The 17974-nt window shown below is 26.3% G+C and overlaps 1 protein-coding gene across 2 annotated transcripts in view; it reads right to left on the reverse strand.

Annotated features, from left to right (window-relative positions):
- Positions 1-17170, reverse strand: part of LOC100168235 (scavenger receptor class B member 1) — a 44785-nt gene extending 27615 nt beyond the window's left edge. The window contains exon 1 of one of the 2 annotated variants that reach the window (XM_003247762.3): positions 16894-17170. The gene's annotated coding sequence lies outside the window, so the exon portion shown is untranslated. Of the gene's footprint in view, positions 1-1131; positions 1780-16893 lie in introns of those variants that run through there. The other variant, XM_001945525.5, reaches the window with a different exon arrangement.
- Between the last annotated feature and the right edge of the window lie 804 nt (positions 17171-17974).

Below are 17974 nucleotides of genomic sequence, written 5' to 3' on the forward strand. Positions count from 1 at the left end.
CGCGTTCATTAAAATAATTTTTTTTCTTAGCCGCTATCAGGAATTTAGCGGTTTTATCGCTCTTTATTGTATAGAAACAATCGTTATAAAATAAATTGTCAAATTCTTTAAAAATTCAATTTTATTTCAATAAGAATAATATGAGCACTAATCGTATATGCCATGCGTCTAATACAATTTGCATAATAATCTATGCGCTCACAAAAAAAAAAACAGATTCCCCTGAGCAAATGTTATGCTAGAAATAATATTATTATTAGGTGTTAAATGTAAATACTTTTATTCTAAGTAAACATTTGCATTTTAACTTTTTAAATTCAAACTATGTTAATAGGTCAAGAAATCATTATATAATTTTTAAATAGTTTTATTACCTTATGTAATTTTTTTTATATCATATGGTAAATTTAAATTTCAATGTACTGAAATCAATATTTTAACTATCATATGTCTTATGAGTGTATTTTTATGAGTTAAAGTTTATTATTTTTTAGTTTAATAAAATAATAGTTTAATACATGTTGAAAAAATTCTTTCAGTAGAACAAAAACATTAATTCTTTAAGTGCTAGACGTTAGTTATCTATTTAGATTTATAACTATTTAATCAAATTTTGTTCAAAGCATGCATATTTCTGTTTCATTAAACAAATAGCATATGATAATATGATAAGGCGAATAACAATGATATTGAATATTTAGTTATGAATGAATATTATTTATATTTTGTGGCATTTTCTTCTTGAGGTCAAAAATATTTAAAAATTATCTTCATACAAACTGTAACGTTAAAATACAAGTAATGTGTGATATCCAATGAAATGTATTATTCGCTATACTCACCAATTTATGATTTTAATATTACATAGTTGTCTATTATCATAATTTTAAAAGCTGGTAGAATAATATTATATAACGATGCTCATATTCACGAATGCTTTTATATTGCCTATATGAGGTGCCTTAATATCATGATATTTAATAATATTAACAAAATCAATGTGCAAAAAAAAATTTTTTTAATAAAAATATATTATTTTTATACTTTTATGCGTATTACATTTGTTTGACATTTTATAAGAACTAGATTTAAAAATGTCTTATAAACAAATATTAATGTATTTTCACTCACTTTATATTTGTAACATGACCATCTTGATATCATGATATTAGAATCACATTATAAACAACACAATTTAAAAACAAACTTATTTTTACAGAAATAACACTAAAAATAAATTTACGAAAAATTAAATATTTGATTGTATAGCGATAATAGAGACTATATTGTGTACTTGAATTATAATACCGGTGGAACTGACGTTTTTCGAAAACAATCGACGCGTGCAGTTTTAAACTAGCCGAAATAAATAATTTTTCGTTAGGTGTATTGACTGACTAACCGGCGTCGGGTAAACTAACGTATTTCGTGATAACGCGATATGTAATACATAATAGTAAACAAAATGTTACTCAGGAGTGCGAAGTGGTGGGTACGTTTCCATGCTCTTCCCACTCTCTTATGGCCATATAATATTATATCGTATCGTTTTTATTAGTAGCTCACGAGAAGCGCAAACATTTAAACTGCACATATGTTATGATACAAACTCCTTTCTCTCTTATTCCGAGTACATTTTCCATCCCTAAATAGGCTAAGTATAAAATGTATTGTGAGGATTAGATAATATTATATTTTGATCGGCAAATCAGTTGTTGGGCAACGGCCAACGAGTATAATTTTTGCCGACTATGTATACGTATTTAATACGTAAAAACTAACAAATTTAATACTCGAGTATACATTTTTGGTGGAAACAAGTTTCAAAAAATATTATGTTGGATAACAATTTTAATGATATGATACCACATAATAGTATAATATATAATATAATTAAATAACAGTTTTAAGCTTATTTTTTACCCGCATTTGCAATAAATTATTATGCTGTATCTACCTATAAACTGAAAAATTGTACCTATCGCTTCACACAAAATATACATTTTTGATTTTTATAACAGTTTAGACTAGTGTTAATAAAGAAAATTGTATTTTATTAGGTGTCTCTTTTATTGTTTTGCCACAATATATAGGTGCATTGTATATACTACAGTATAATTTATTCGATGTTCAATAATGCAGTTAATAAAAAAATATACATATTATTATATTTTAATAAGTACAAATATAAACAAAAATATTTTTATTTTAATAATATGATTTATTGCATACGCTCTTTTTTTTAAAAAAAAAGATGTTTAATAATAATAATTTTATTCTCCCAAGTTCCTTAAACATAAAATGTAAATAAAAAAATGTATCTACTTATTAGGTAGTAATTTGTGATGTTCATATTATGTCAAAAAATAAATAAAACATTGAACTAGTTTAGATATTATGTGTTTGTGAAAATTATAATTAATATGAGGTAACGTCTATTTACTGGTGACATTATATTAAGTTATTTATAATATAAAATATAGGTTACCTATCTGATCAGAGTTGCAATGAGAAATTACATAATTAAAATATTGGATGTAACAATGTTATAAATTAAAACGAGTAGGTATATAAACATAATATGTCCGTAGGTACCTTAAAATTATATCAATACATTTAGGTAGGTACATATAAAAAATATACATCAAGAAACATCTTATATAATAACATTTACGACTGAAATAAAAAAAAATGATATATTGAGTGACGATTTCCGTACTTGTGGGAGTGCTTGTAAATCATTATCGTTTACTTTTATTGGTAGGAAAACAACGTTGAATACAAATGGATATCGTACTTTATCAAATGTAATGAAGTTTAAACATAGGTAGTAAGTAATCGTATGTTTAATAAAGTATCGTTTAATTTATGAAACAAATTATTTATTATTCATGAGAATAAATGACGGGAACTACTATTAAATTATAGTATACCACATAAATGAGCTATTATTAAGAGAAATATAAAAATTAGAATAAAATCTAGTAGTTATTTATTTTAGTAGATGATTATTCTATTTCATACAGTAGACATTTCCCAAGGTTTTATTTTCCGATTACATAACAAATGACTAGAATAATGATTTTGTAAAAAAATGTTTTGGATTTTAAATACATCAATTAAAAATCGTAATATTAAAATTCCTTAGGGACAAAAGTTGAAATCAATAATTATAGTTTAAGACTTAAAAAATCAACAATAAAGTGTCATTATTGGATGGCTTCTTTACTCAATATTTTGTACACTCATGTTATCTGTTTTATATCACATATACTTATTATGTTTACTGATATAGATACTGTACATTTCGACTTAAAATTTAAATTTTAAAACTTACATTTTGATTGATATTAATAATATAGGTAATAGTATTGAAACAAAATCACTTATTCTTATAAACTTTAAATCAGATAAATTTAAATATTAGGTTAAACATGTTTGGATCAACTGATAGGTACAACACAAACAATATTTTAAACTTTTAATTACTGATAATATGACAATTCTGAAAATGAGATCTATTTCAAATTCCAAATGGATTTTATATATTATGTTATTATGATTTTAGAACATATTTTCTTACTAATGGTTTTACTGATTTTATAATATTTACAGATTCCTATATAGTTCCACTAAAAGTATAAAAAAGAATCATGTGGATTAGATATTATTATTATGATAAGTCAATTAGAATAAAGAATGCAGTGATCGGTCGAAGGACGTTCGCCAACCATATAAACTGTCGTGTATTAATAAAAACTATGTTTCACAATCTGTTTGTATTTAATAAAATAATTTTCTTTGAACAATATACAGTGAAAATAATTATGAATATATAAATATTAATGTTTTCGGTTACTTACCTATTATGAAATATACATACCTACTTGTGGTTTTTAATCATAGTAGGTATACAAATTAGACACTATGATAACACTATAAATAAGTATTATTATTAGAACTAACATTTTAAAAATATACTTTTAATATATTTGATAAAATTAGCATATTATATTCAACACTTTTAGAATACATTATGTTAAAAGCAACAGGTTTTAACAAATATTCAGTGACTATTGTAACAATCATCGTGGATTTCCAGGCAACTTAATCTAAATCGTCAACAACTTGTATGATTCACAATAAAATATTTTTAAATTTATGAAAAATTATAATTCATTATAAATGTGGGTATCTATGTTTTTTTCATATAATATATGATGTGGGATGTTATGAAAAAAAAAATAGCACACTGAAAACCACAACTACGAAAATATTTTAAGTTCCTGGTTTCGCTATTTCATTTATATATAAAAATTTTTCCTAGCGAATTAATCTGTTTCATTATTACAACGGGTAACACACCGGATTGAACAATTTACATGGCAATCTACTCTATATTAACCTCTGATAATATAGAGTAGATGCAGGTACGTCCATAAATACACGATGTATTTAATTATGAGTCAATAAAACGATATCGGTACTAAGTACCTACAGCGATTCATCCTAGAGTAGGTATACATATTATAGACCAAAATATATCGTCAAATAATAACTTTTTTGTCGTAAAATCAATAATAATGTTAATAGGTGTTTGGTACGTATTTGTAATTGTGTGGAATGTGTGACAACCTAAACATGGTATTTAATATTATGTATTATATAATATAAAGGTTTATAAAAAAAAAAAAAAACTAGAGAAGTACCTATAGAAGGTGTTGAGTGTATCGCGTCATTGAGTATATGTCACACTCTAATGGATCATGGATGTGTTAAATTTTAATTCAATGATAAATCATTACATACGAAATCTGCGATTCTGAGCGGAGACAATCTGTCAGGCTATATTAATTCTAAAGTTATTGTAACATTATAGGTATACTTATATTGCTATTAGCTTATATTTAGTTTGTATATTTATTCTTCTATTCGTTATGGTAGATTGAGTTAATTTTTGCTACAAACCATTCGCATGTATAATGTATTATAATATTGTAACAGTTGTAATATTATTCAATACAACCAATAATTCAAAATTGAAGTACCTACAATAAAACGGTGTACCAATTACCAAATAATAATAAATTATACACAATATAAATATAATGGTGAAAAGTTTCAAGTCCCTGTGAATTATATTTTTTAAATAAGGTAGCTTAGGAATAACTAATAAGCGAAATCGTAATTTTTTTTTTTATTGAAATATCACATTTTCCCGAGGTTGATTTAAAATTAGAAATTCTAACTTGAAATGTCTAATAAAAATTAATTTGTAATTTTGAGGTTTTTAGGTTGCTATAAGAAAATTGCACGAGAAACCTTGATAAGTTGTCCTTGTATATTGTCAAGCTTTAGCTATTGACATTGTAAATGTTACACATTTTAAGCTATATAAAATAATTTGCAAATTTTCATGATTTTGACAAATTCGCTGTCTTAATAGAACTTAAATGCTTATAAAAAAAAATAATGCTAGTGTGTTTTCAATATTTAAATTTTTGTAAGATCAATTTATGTGAGATCTTGTATAAAATGTTCAAGCTTTTTGGCGTAAAAAATTGTTATCACTATTTATATTATATAGAAACAAAACTAAAACAATTCGAAAATTGCATTGTGTAAAGAAATTGATAACTGTAATTTTTAATAGTAGAATGTTAATGTTTCAAGTTTCTACGACTAATATTATTTTAATTAAATCAAAATAAATAAATCGTTTTGAGGAGTAGTCAATATTTTACGTGTGAAATGTGAAAATGAATATCCAATGTCAAAATTTGATTCTAATTTGAACTACAATCGCTCATAAAAAATGTAAGTGCCTTATCGCTATATATACTTTATTAAACTCAGGTGGAACTTTGTATTCAATTTTCAAGCTTTTTTTATGCCCAAACAAAAATTCATACATATAGAAAATAATTTTTAACAAGAGTCGAACTTTTCAAATTTTTATAAATAGCCAAAATATTTGGAAACTTATATCAAGTCTAGAAAATTATAATATAAAAGTTTTAGTCTCTATAATTATTCATTTTTTAATTAGGTACAAAAATCAATTTACAGATTTTGCGTAAAAACTCTAGTTTCTCCTTTCCCTCCCTACCGATTATTTTTTAAAGTTGGTACTAAACACATTTTTTTTCCTATCCCCAAAGTGGCAAAGTACCAACTAGATCAGATTTGCTACCATAAACCACTATAATCGTAGTTGAGATTAAAGCGTTTTTTCTACAGTAAAAAGTGTCTTTAGACACAAAAATTTTAAAAAAAAACCACCATTAATGTAAAACATAAATTTACATTAAACAAACAATGTATTAAACATGCATTCATCGTTTCGCTCAGAAATCAGAATCTAAAATGAGTAAACATAATTAAGCAAATTATATAATATTTCAAAAAAAAAAAACAATTATTACAATATTTAGAAAATAGTCATAATATTGGTTAATATTTCTCCGATCACCACCTGCTTCGGAAACTTAATTAATATATTACGCCTATCTGTTTTACTAATGTCTTTAAAATAAATCGCATTCCTGCACGTATCGCAACCTGACTTTGTTTTAAATGTCATTGTACTTATTAGACAAAAACCTCGTTGATTTAAAACTGTTCATTATTACTCGTATCTACAGTCTTGACAATTTTTATGTGTTGTACAAGTTGTATGAAAAGTTGAAGACGCGACGTCGTGTTATATAATATAATTATAATATAGATGTCAATAGTAATTTGCCCTCGTCCCAAGGCTTTGCACCGGAGAATCATTTATTCGGATTTCGGATGATGGGTACACTTGGTATGTATTTGGGGTGTTTAACTAGGAGCGTAAGTTAATTGGACCCGGCGCTTCTTTGGTGGAATAAAGCACGAATGATTTAGGCAACTCACTCGGTATAATCGAACGGGACGTATAGTTCAAACTTTTTACGTGATTTAGTATTTCGACCGACCAGTTTATTATCAGTGTTAAAGTATAATATTATACTAACTATCGAACGTTCGTCATTTGGCACTGAGCGCACAAGGTTCCTCCGTTTCGTAACCCTTCAACTATGATGACTTTGCCACTATTTTCGATTATAGCTCTTATGTTATTTATGTGCTATTCAACGCGTTAATCACGATAGGTACTGTATATAAACGCAATTGCAATTCGGGTACTTGGGATAGCGTAGGTACTACGATAAGCCACTCCTGCGTATGAATGACCCTTTTTTTTTTATTTATTTTTTTTTTTGTCGCGTATTACAGAAAGCGAAAGCGTATCCGTTTTTTTTCTTCATTTTTATTTCTCCTTATACGTATTCTATTCTCCGTTCGTAGAAAAACTGGTCTGATGCAACCTCACGCCACCATTCGGAATCCTTCCTAGTCGGTCAGACGAGCAAATTACATTACAGCTTCACTTTAATTTAAGGCCCGGGGATACGCGTTACGCAACTAAGTAGGTCTCTTCTGGAAAAAACCGGTTGGCCATTGTAGCAGGGAAGAGCACACTCGGTCAAACGCGTGGTCTGTATAATAGTTATCAACAACAATAATAATAATAATAATAAAAACGAATGGAAAAATAATAATAATTTTTTTTATGTCCGCATACTCTCAAGTTCTATCTCGCCGTACTGTACAGTGTACATGTAGCTATATCGAGTTCAAACAGGTTACATCGTTACTATTGCCGGTTATTTCCCTATCGTCGTCGAGGCACCCTATTACGTCACAAGAGGTCCTTGATCTTTGCCGCAATTATCGTAAGAGGTAGATATATGTCGAACCTTTAACCATATATCTTGCGTTGATTATGAGATGTACCTTCCACTTTTAACAAAATATTAAATAATAGCAGCTATTTTATTTTTGATTATAATTTCTATGGCCTGTGCATGTGAAGAACTAGGTATATATAATATTTACACGATAAATACAATATTATCATTAATTATTTATCACTAAAATGAAATAAAAAATAGCCATCTAAAATATATAAGTAAATTGAAAAATTTGACATATAAAAATTGTTTCTTCGACAATTATTATTTATTCACATGATAAATACCTCTACACTGTACTAATGAATGTATTGATCTCTTTATTTAAAATATTTAAAATTGCTCATTCAAAACAATAATATTATATCATATACTTGCTGCAACAATAATATATAGATACCAATAATTAGTAATTACTGTATTTATTCAATATTATTTACCTATATATTGTCACTATATAACATTATAGTATACATATAACAATGTAGTTTTAGGGAACTAAAAAAAATAACGGGCAACAAATTGCACGGGATCAGCTAGTAATATAATAAAGCTGTTGTAAGAAAAATGTAAAAAAATACGATAAATTCAATATCGTGTCTAGATTGGGCTGTGAACCAAACCAGATCTGCATCTCTGTAATATCGATTTTTGAATAAAGTTGATCAATATGTAAAATCATTAAAATATATACATCTAGGATGATTTTACGGTGTAGGTAATATGTGTCAAGTCATAATACTGTTGATCATATCATGTTGTATGTTCATATAAAAAATAATAATGGTACGGACTGATAATATGAATGTAGCTATATAAATAGGCATGTAGGTATTAGGTGCGCAGTGTATTTTGAAAATACCGTCGTTAGATAAATGAAAAAATAAATTTCGTAATATGGGTTCTTAATGAACTTTCCCTTTTTGTCATATTCTTAATAAGTTCAGCACGGAAAACAAAGTGGGTAGGTATATGTTTCTCGCGTAGAAATTATGTAATATTGTACATTAATCGTATCGTATAGGTAAAATTAAATAATCCATTTAAAGTTGTATTAGTAACATAGGTAATAATAATATAATAATAGTAAATTTATGTTTTTGCACGCTATAATATTATAATCGTAAATATTATAAAAATCTATTAAAATTGAATAGTAGCAGTATGTCTTGGCCAAGCATATTGTGAAAACAGTATTAAAATGGATACAATATAACCTGTATGTTCCTACAACGTAAGATTATATTTTTTAAACACTAGGTAAGTACCATCGATTTTATTATATGCTATTTATTTATTTGTATTTACAATCAATGTTATTACATTTTTAGCTTACTTTTTATCTTTAATCTTGTGTGGACGTAATTACCGTATTCATACGACAGACGCAGATTCAAAAACAATATTTTATAGTTCAGTGATTACATTGAATTATATTATTATACACAACATGTAAGACGATGGTACTGAGGTATATATTTATTTTTTAAATATTTTATAGAATAATATAGGTTATTCACTAAACACAAATTTAATTTTTCCAAGCTATTATTATGCAAAATAATAATCTAGATATTATTATAAATTTATTAAATAAATAAAAAAATAAATAAAAAATATTAAGTTCATTAGTTTAAAATATAACAAAGAACTTAAATATATTTGTAGGATTATGTTATGTTTAAGCAATAATATAAGACTAAAGGCTACCGCCTACCAGTAAGACCGATATAATACTTCAAAATAAATATTTATAAGTTAGACCAATTTTAAGTTATTAACATTGTTTGGACTTCTCCGGTATAGAGTTAACAGAGTAGGAGTAAAATATTTTTGGTGTTAATACTCGGTGATTCTAGCTCATATTATTTTGAAATATATTAACATTTTTTAAAAATACTTTATTTTAATACTTAATTTGAGGTCATTAACAAATAATATTTCTTAACTATTTTTTGTCATTACTATTTTTAGGTTTTTAATTTTTGATTGACAATATGAATGACATTTTTAATTTTATATTCGTAAGCAGAGAATTTTGATGCATTAAACTAATTTAAAAGAGTGTCATCAGTCATTCAGTTCTAGTTGGAAACTTTATTAACGTGTTTTTTTGTTTGATGCAAAATAACTGTACTAGTTTTATTATAAACTATAATATTAAATTATTTTCAGAAATAATTAGTCACATTGTTTCCGTCCTTGTAAAACTGAAAAACCTGTAGGTACAGTCATAGTATTTTTTCCATTATCATAGAAATTAACGAAAAATGAACTACATTCATTTAAAAAGTCTATAGGTATTATTAATATTTTTTTCTCTGGTGATGTAATTACACCACCATTATAATCGTGCTCTTGGCCCCGTATGTCAATGTTTGTAGAGGGATATCTGAGTACCAAATAAAATTTTTAAATACAAATTTCATCTCAAGTAAGGGTAGTGTTACCACTGGGTGACTCCTCCCATCAAGTTTTTCATGTATATATATATTTTTTTCTCCTATCTCATATTCTTATTGTTCCTAAAGAAATATATTGTATATAACGTATAAAAGATAAAAAATAAAAATACTAATTACAAATTTGTTGGGTATCCATGCTTACATAATATCATATCTTAAAAATAGCTACTGGAAAATCTAAATTGACGTAACAAAAATTAAGTTGTTTATTAAAGTGACTTATGATGAATTAATTAAAATACCTACGTCAGGTTTTGTCTACTTCGTATTTTTTTTATAAACACACGTGATTATATTATTATATTTCCCTAATCGTATTTTAAAATAAATTTACTGCAAAATATTGTGATTGACACACAATATTGGTCAATAATGATCGATGGAGACAATCACTGGACAGGTAATCGTTCGAAAAAATGTCCAGGTCACTAATCCTACCACTTACAACCATATGATATACAGCACGTCACATTATTAAGTTATATGGTTTATACATCTATATGTATAAATATATATAATATATGCCACGTCAATGTGGTTAGCGGTACCGACGGTTTTATTCCAAGACAAGTTACAGAAACAAAAAAAATATTAATCAATGTTATGTAAGTCTCGTTAGTCAAAGTGAAAAAATTTAACAATCGTTTCCTGGTGATATTAATATGGTAGTATAATATATTGTCGTTTGTGCCATATAGTGCAACAATTTTGGGTACATTTATGGTTTATTTATGATACGGACACTATAATATAGAAAATGGAAAATTGTCTCAAAATCCGTCTTCGACTGCATTGCAAATTAATTACAGACAACAGTTAACGTTAGTGCGGACATTTTAACAACAAACTAATATGTATTTAAGTATCATGTTAATGCGTCTGCTTTACTGTACATTTCGTATTACTGAACCACAAACCGTACGATACATCCACGACTATAATATTATAACACGAGTTCACCAAATAAAAAATAAAAATTCACTGTGTATCTTACAATAACGACCTTTAAACTGTAATAACGGTGATTAGGAAATCATGACCTACGTACGCCTACTTTATTATGACGTGGTATCGTGGTTAAGATGGTATTACTAATTGCATACCTATAGTCACAGTATAACGCGATGTTTGCAGGGGATTTACTTATAAATATTGTAATATACCGACAATATAAAGTATTATGTAGAACAAAAATAGGTTTTATGAAGATTAATTATTTTGAACGTTGAGGTTTCATAACACAAACACGCAGTAATATGATCGTATGGAGATATTACGTTTTCGTTTAACACAATGCATATATTTTTAACCTATATGATTATATTACAGTGATCGGGAGAAAGGTGATTGATAATATGCAGTGAAGCAAAATTACATCATTTCTGAATTGATAATAGTGAAATAAATAGTGACCCGCCGAAAATGAGTGTATCATGACGGAATCAAAACCGAAATCGTGTTCGTAAGAACTAATAGGAGTATAATGGACATCTTACTTCATGTTTTGCATTTCCGTGATCACAGATAACAGATTAATATGGATGCTTTCATGTATGTTGTTTTGCCTATACGGTTGACTGGGCCCGGCCGAACGAGGTTCAAAACTCTCTTGTCTGATCAATCAGTTTTTATTGTGTTGTCCCGTCGCATTGATGATACCATATCAATGGTATACTGGTATATTATACAGATATAGCTTCCTCATTAAATACTACTTTTCTGTAATAATGAGCGTCATACACTAGAAAGTTTTGGACTAAACAGCACCGAAATAGACTATCTACCTATTTCAAAAAGACATTTCAAATTTCAGTTTTGGTTGTTCGACGGTATAATTTACAATTTTTAACTATAGGTCAATAGAAATTGTAATACGTTTTTATTATCGTTTCAAAATTTGTATTATGTCCATATGATAAATTAATAGCTGCAATCGAATAATGTAAATTGTAATGACCGGACCATAACGAAGATATTATATTTTATTATAACAAGAAAATATTGTTCAAATCATATATTTTTTTTAAACATTATGTTATTTTATAATGTAATTGCCTATTTATTTTGTTTTTGTTGAACACGTATACATACGTCACATTGGCATCATATGATCTAACCTAAGAAATAAGAATTCCATATCAATTACTATAGTACGACTTGCATATACATTATAATAATTATTGTTCTTTTTCTTTTCCGTATATTTTTTTCCATCCAATCGTTAATAGTTTTTAGCTTTTATTTAAAAAAAATTAAAAACAAAACAATTTCGGAATGATTTGAACCTGTATTTTTTTATATATTAAAAAAGCAAGCCATTTTAATAGAAGCAGATTATAAGAAAGAATTGATAAATAAATAATATTATAATCGTAGCGTTACCATACGGCTGTGAATTTAACGCACTCTACAACCTTAAAAAAAATTAATTTAATATTCCTACAAATACAGTTTGAAATGCATTAAACTGGAAAACAAACTTATAACTTATCGTATTTCAAGATATCACTATAAATTAGATAGGTACCTATATATTATTGTCCATTGTATATTTGAGTTTTACCGTCACAAAAGTTGTAAATTATAGTCGTTAGGTAGGTACCTATTCGATGGATAACAATGAACAATACCTAATAATTATATTCTATTTAAAGTTAAAATGATTCCTCTCGTATATTATTACGAATAAGGCACGTGATCCTGTATTTATTCACATAATACAGTACCTATATGATATTATAAAAACTAATTGTTTTTATGTAATTTAAATAATTGTAAACGATGATCAGGTTTTAAATTAATATTTTGGATGCTATTACGTCGTTTATTCATTAATATACGTATACAACCAAATTATAGCTATTAATCCGTCGTATCAATTGTGCCATAGTTTTAAATGACTCAACAATATTACACGCACTTATCGTCCATAATATCCAAGCCACAATATATGCCCACCAGATACCCAAAGACCACAGTGTATAATTTATGGAATAATTTCACGGTTCGGCAGTCGTGATAAAGACCGTCGGAAAGATGCAATACTTTTGTGGTGTTGTTCAGTTATTCAATCATACGGAAATATAGTCACAATATTGAACTGCTTTGCTCTAATTTTACCTTGGGTAATTAAAAGTTGTAGTTATCCGTGTAGAGGACAACGATGGTGATAACCACTATAATAATGCCAAACAATTAATTGATATTGCGGGATCATTAAAAATGGCATGTTTAGGTTAATTTAAAAATGAACGTAGGTACAGTAGGTATAGGTACACCGATGATGATTTATTTACATATAATACGTCATATTATGATACCGTAAACTCGTGTTTTCATTTTTACAAATCATTATAATTGGAGAAGAACTTATTAGTTTTTATATTTGTTTTGTATTTATTCTAAGTAGGTAATACTTCTAGAGGCTGGTTTAATAATTAACATATAAATATATAATTACTATTTAAACCATAAAATATATAGTTGGATGGATTTATTGAAATACCAAAAATTACATTCATTATTAATGAGAAGTTTATTTATCTCAAACTATGTTTAATTGGCTACTTCACTTGGTGTTGAAAAAAATTACCGAAGAAGAAATACTTAAATCTGAACGGTGGTGAAGTGATATCCTAAAATCATGTGCCAAACTAAATTTTACATTTTCATCAATCTTCACTGTCGAACACAATACCAACCAATAGTAATCATCGTAAAAACTGTGTGTGACACACCACATAAGGATTTAAGATTTTCGCTCAATAATGTGGTGACATTGTTTTTGTTATATATTGAATGCGTAAGTAAAATTATTATTAACTGTGTATTCTTTTGAATACAGATAGAAAAACTGTGTGTGACACTTTCATAAGGAATTCATGATTTGCACTCAATTATGCAGTCACATTTTTTTATTATATTTATTGCGTAGGTAAATAAAATGTTTATACTGTCTATTATTTTGAATATAGACAGCATTTTTTTGAAAACTAAATATTAAATATTAAATTTAAAAAATAATGGTATTAGGTAGTATTAATAAATTTTTATTTTTGTGGCCAAAATGATTAAAAATTATACATGATACGTAATTTAAAATTATTTCTACGTATAAAACATACTTTGTCATAGATTATTATTTGTGTTGATTACTTAAGTAGTTATTAACTATTGTGAAATAATATTTTCAAAATTCCAAACGTAAACTTGTTCTTTATTTAATCTTCATAAAATGTAAGCTTCACTATAAAATTCTGAAGATTCCGTTCATTAATTATACGAAATAAAAAAATTATATTTTATCTCGTATTATATACAATTAATTTTTTATCAGAATTAGGTATATATTATATTGTATTGGGCATATTATAAGTAGGTAAGTACTGTATTACTTTATGCGAATAATTAACATTGATAACTCATGATGCTTTACAGTATATCTTTAGTATGATTACGAATTACTAAGTTTATTTTGAAAAATTATTATTCTATTATGTTATTTTGTTTAAATTGTTGTATTCAATTTTAAACATGAATAATAATTTATTTATATTGTATAAATATTTAATTTATAACCAAGGCACACACATATTAATTATGTAAATTAACATTCATAAGTCATATTATATTAATCCTTCACCGCGGAAAAATATGATTTAAAACAAAGTGTGTTTACAACACAATTTATGTCTCAGTATTGAACTAAATACAAGAATAGTTATATACATTTAAAATTAAGTGACTAATAGGTATAGAGATATGTATTGATATTTAAAAGCTATGTAAAATTATAGTGTATTACGGCAAATGTTTCTAAATAACCTCGATTTACTACACGTAATGGCCAGAGTTTAAAAAAAAATGTATTTGCTTGGTTTCTTAACTGGCATTGTACTGTTTATTTAAATTTTCTCAAAAATTACTTCAGTGTAATTGAAAAATAATCCGTTTCGTTGATCAGGAAACGCTTTCGAGGCCTTTAACCTATGCTTAAGTTTGTATAATACTAAATATATTAATCAATTATACATTATGGACATCACTAAATCAAATTCTACTAACATTTCTTTGGCGAAATTCTCCAAAAAACATTAACTCAAAATTGTACTTGACTAAATTTTGTTCAGAATTGCTTTGAACAATTGAGATATAGTTGTGATGTTCAATTTCAAAATAATAACAGATCACTATTCTGCACTGAGGCGAGTGAGCCAATATTGAGAAATCGACGACCGGCCATAATTCATCGACATTGTAAACCCGCCCGTGAAAGGATTATCTTCGTTTTAAAATGGTGTGTTTCTTTTTATGTAGGTAAAAGTTTTGCCCAAGGAGTCTCATAATATGGACCCGACTAAGGTTTAAAGATTGGTTATTTTATCTAGTTTTTACATTATTCGGATTATTTTTGGAATTGTTTTATTGTTTTCCATAAAACTAATAAAGCTACCGAAAAAAAACTGCTACACATACAATAGGAATTTAATTAATAATTCAGAATAATTGTAGGTATACTTAAAATCGTAATTATCCAGCATTTTTCAAAATTGTAATTTAATTTGTTGTTGTTTCAACTTTGGAAATTATGATGGCATATAGTTATAATTAGGTACAGCCAGCTCATATAATACAAATTAGTGTATTCAATAAATGTTGAACGTATTTTTGGTTTTTAAATTTAAATTTATAAATTAATTAATCCTTTTCGAGTTCGAATCTTCGAAATTTTGTCACTCGATGCGCCACCACATCCTATTATTGTAGATCACAATTTCTTATCGTAAAAATATAGGTATATAGATTGAAAATTATTTTATTTTTTAATGAAAAATAAATTTTAAAATGAATTCATAATGATTAGATGTAAAATAGTTCTAAATAAACGACTTTTATTATCATTAATATTAATACTTTATGAATTTCAAAACATTTTATTTTTAGATTTGCTTTATAGAATTTTTAGTTTTGAATATTTTCAATCTGTATTTTATCTAACTTAATTCAAAAAAAAATTTAAATAAATATTTATTATAAAATGTTGCATTTGATAATTATTTCTTTTAATATTATTGACCATATATTTTTGTATTTTAATATTTGTAATGACACCAATAACAATTAATATAAATATGTGTCCCATAAATTATTATTGTATTAAAATTAAATTTTTTCTACAACTTATCCGAAGTATTGATAAAAGGAATCGATTAAATTGAATATATTGTAATCAAAAATATGTTTTTTAATAATTACTCCAACATTTGTAAAAATGCTGTTAAATTTCGAGTTGTACTGTTGACAATATAAGAATTAATAATATCTACGTGTATTAACTTTGCATGTAAATATTATAAGTAAGCATTACTTATTATTTATGAACTTGTTTCGACTGAATCAAAATTAATTTACAAATTAAATATTTAAACAAGAAAATTTTCAACATTTCAATGACGGCTGTAATCTTATTAAAACTTATTTCAAGCTTGTTTTCTGGTACTAAAGACAAGGACTTTAAATGCTTTTTTTTTTTTAGCGGCAAGTTATCTTTTTTAATGTCTTGTATTCAAAAGTATCAAGTTTTTGTGAAAAATAAATAAATGGGTTACAATACATATATAGTTTCTATATAGAAAATGAATACTCACTGAATGCCAACTCTTAATCATTCAGCTACAATATAATATATCCAATAGTAGTTGTGGCTTTTGAAGAAGAATGCGTTTATTCAATATGGTACACAAGATATTGTATTTCTTTTTTAAATCAAAATATTTTTCAACTGTGCTTTTTTAATGTTTAAAATCACTGTGCAAAAATACCGATTAAAAATCACTGGATAAACGTCTACACTTTAGAAAAAGTGAAATACGTAAATCTCTTATCTCGCGAATGTTACTCTGTGTCGTATTAAATATGACTGAACCACGAGTCGCGAAGGGTTAGCGTAAAAAACCTATTAGAAATTTCAAGGTTTCAATGTCGAATAGGTGGAGCTCCGAGATAGAGCATCTATTCTAATATCAAACAAATCACCTCCTCGTAACAATAATAGTATGCAAAGTCAAGTTCACTGCAAAACTCGAATAGATAATTCTACACACGAGGAGATAACATGAATGCATCAAACAATGATTATATTATTAAGTTGTGTATATTGTAACAATGTCTCGCTAAAATACTGTAAATCAAAATAATTTAAATTTTGACATTAAACGGTATATGTGATATGAATAAAGTATAAATGTAACATGATCGAGTAAACATAATATTATTATGATTAAACTAGTTTATACAAAAAATGGTAATTTCAAAGTGGACCGAATTTCAATGGTTTTATTTATGGTCATATCTACCAGTTACCTCTAAATATTGGAAGAAATAAAACTTTAGTTTACGTTCAACTACCGTTTCATTGTTAAAACCATAAAATAAATTGTATCAACAAATATGTTTACGACTGATTTATTTTAAATGTTTTGACTTTTAACTGAATTCCTATTACTTTGTCATTGTGCTAATAATGTTAAATTATGTATAATTGTATTTCCATCAGTTACCTATACAAAGTTATTTTTAGCCAAAATGCGAAGAAATTATATAGTTATCAAAGAATGAAAAACTGATAAACCAAAATCATTTATCATACCACTCATTATATTTTGTACTTGTGTATATTTGTATAATCACACTTAAAATATTAGATACATTCAATACAACTATAGAAGT

This window comes from Acyrthosiphon pisum, chromosome A1 (genome assembly GCF_005508785.2).
Source record: "Acyrthosiphon pisum isolate AL4f chromosome A1, pea_aphid_22Mar2018_4r6ur, whole genome shotgun sequence".
Lineage (NCBI taxonomy): Eukaryota > Metazoa > Arthropoda > Insecta > Hemiptera > Aphididae > Acyrthosiphon > Acyrthosiphon pisum.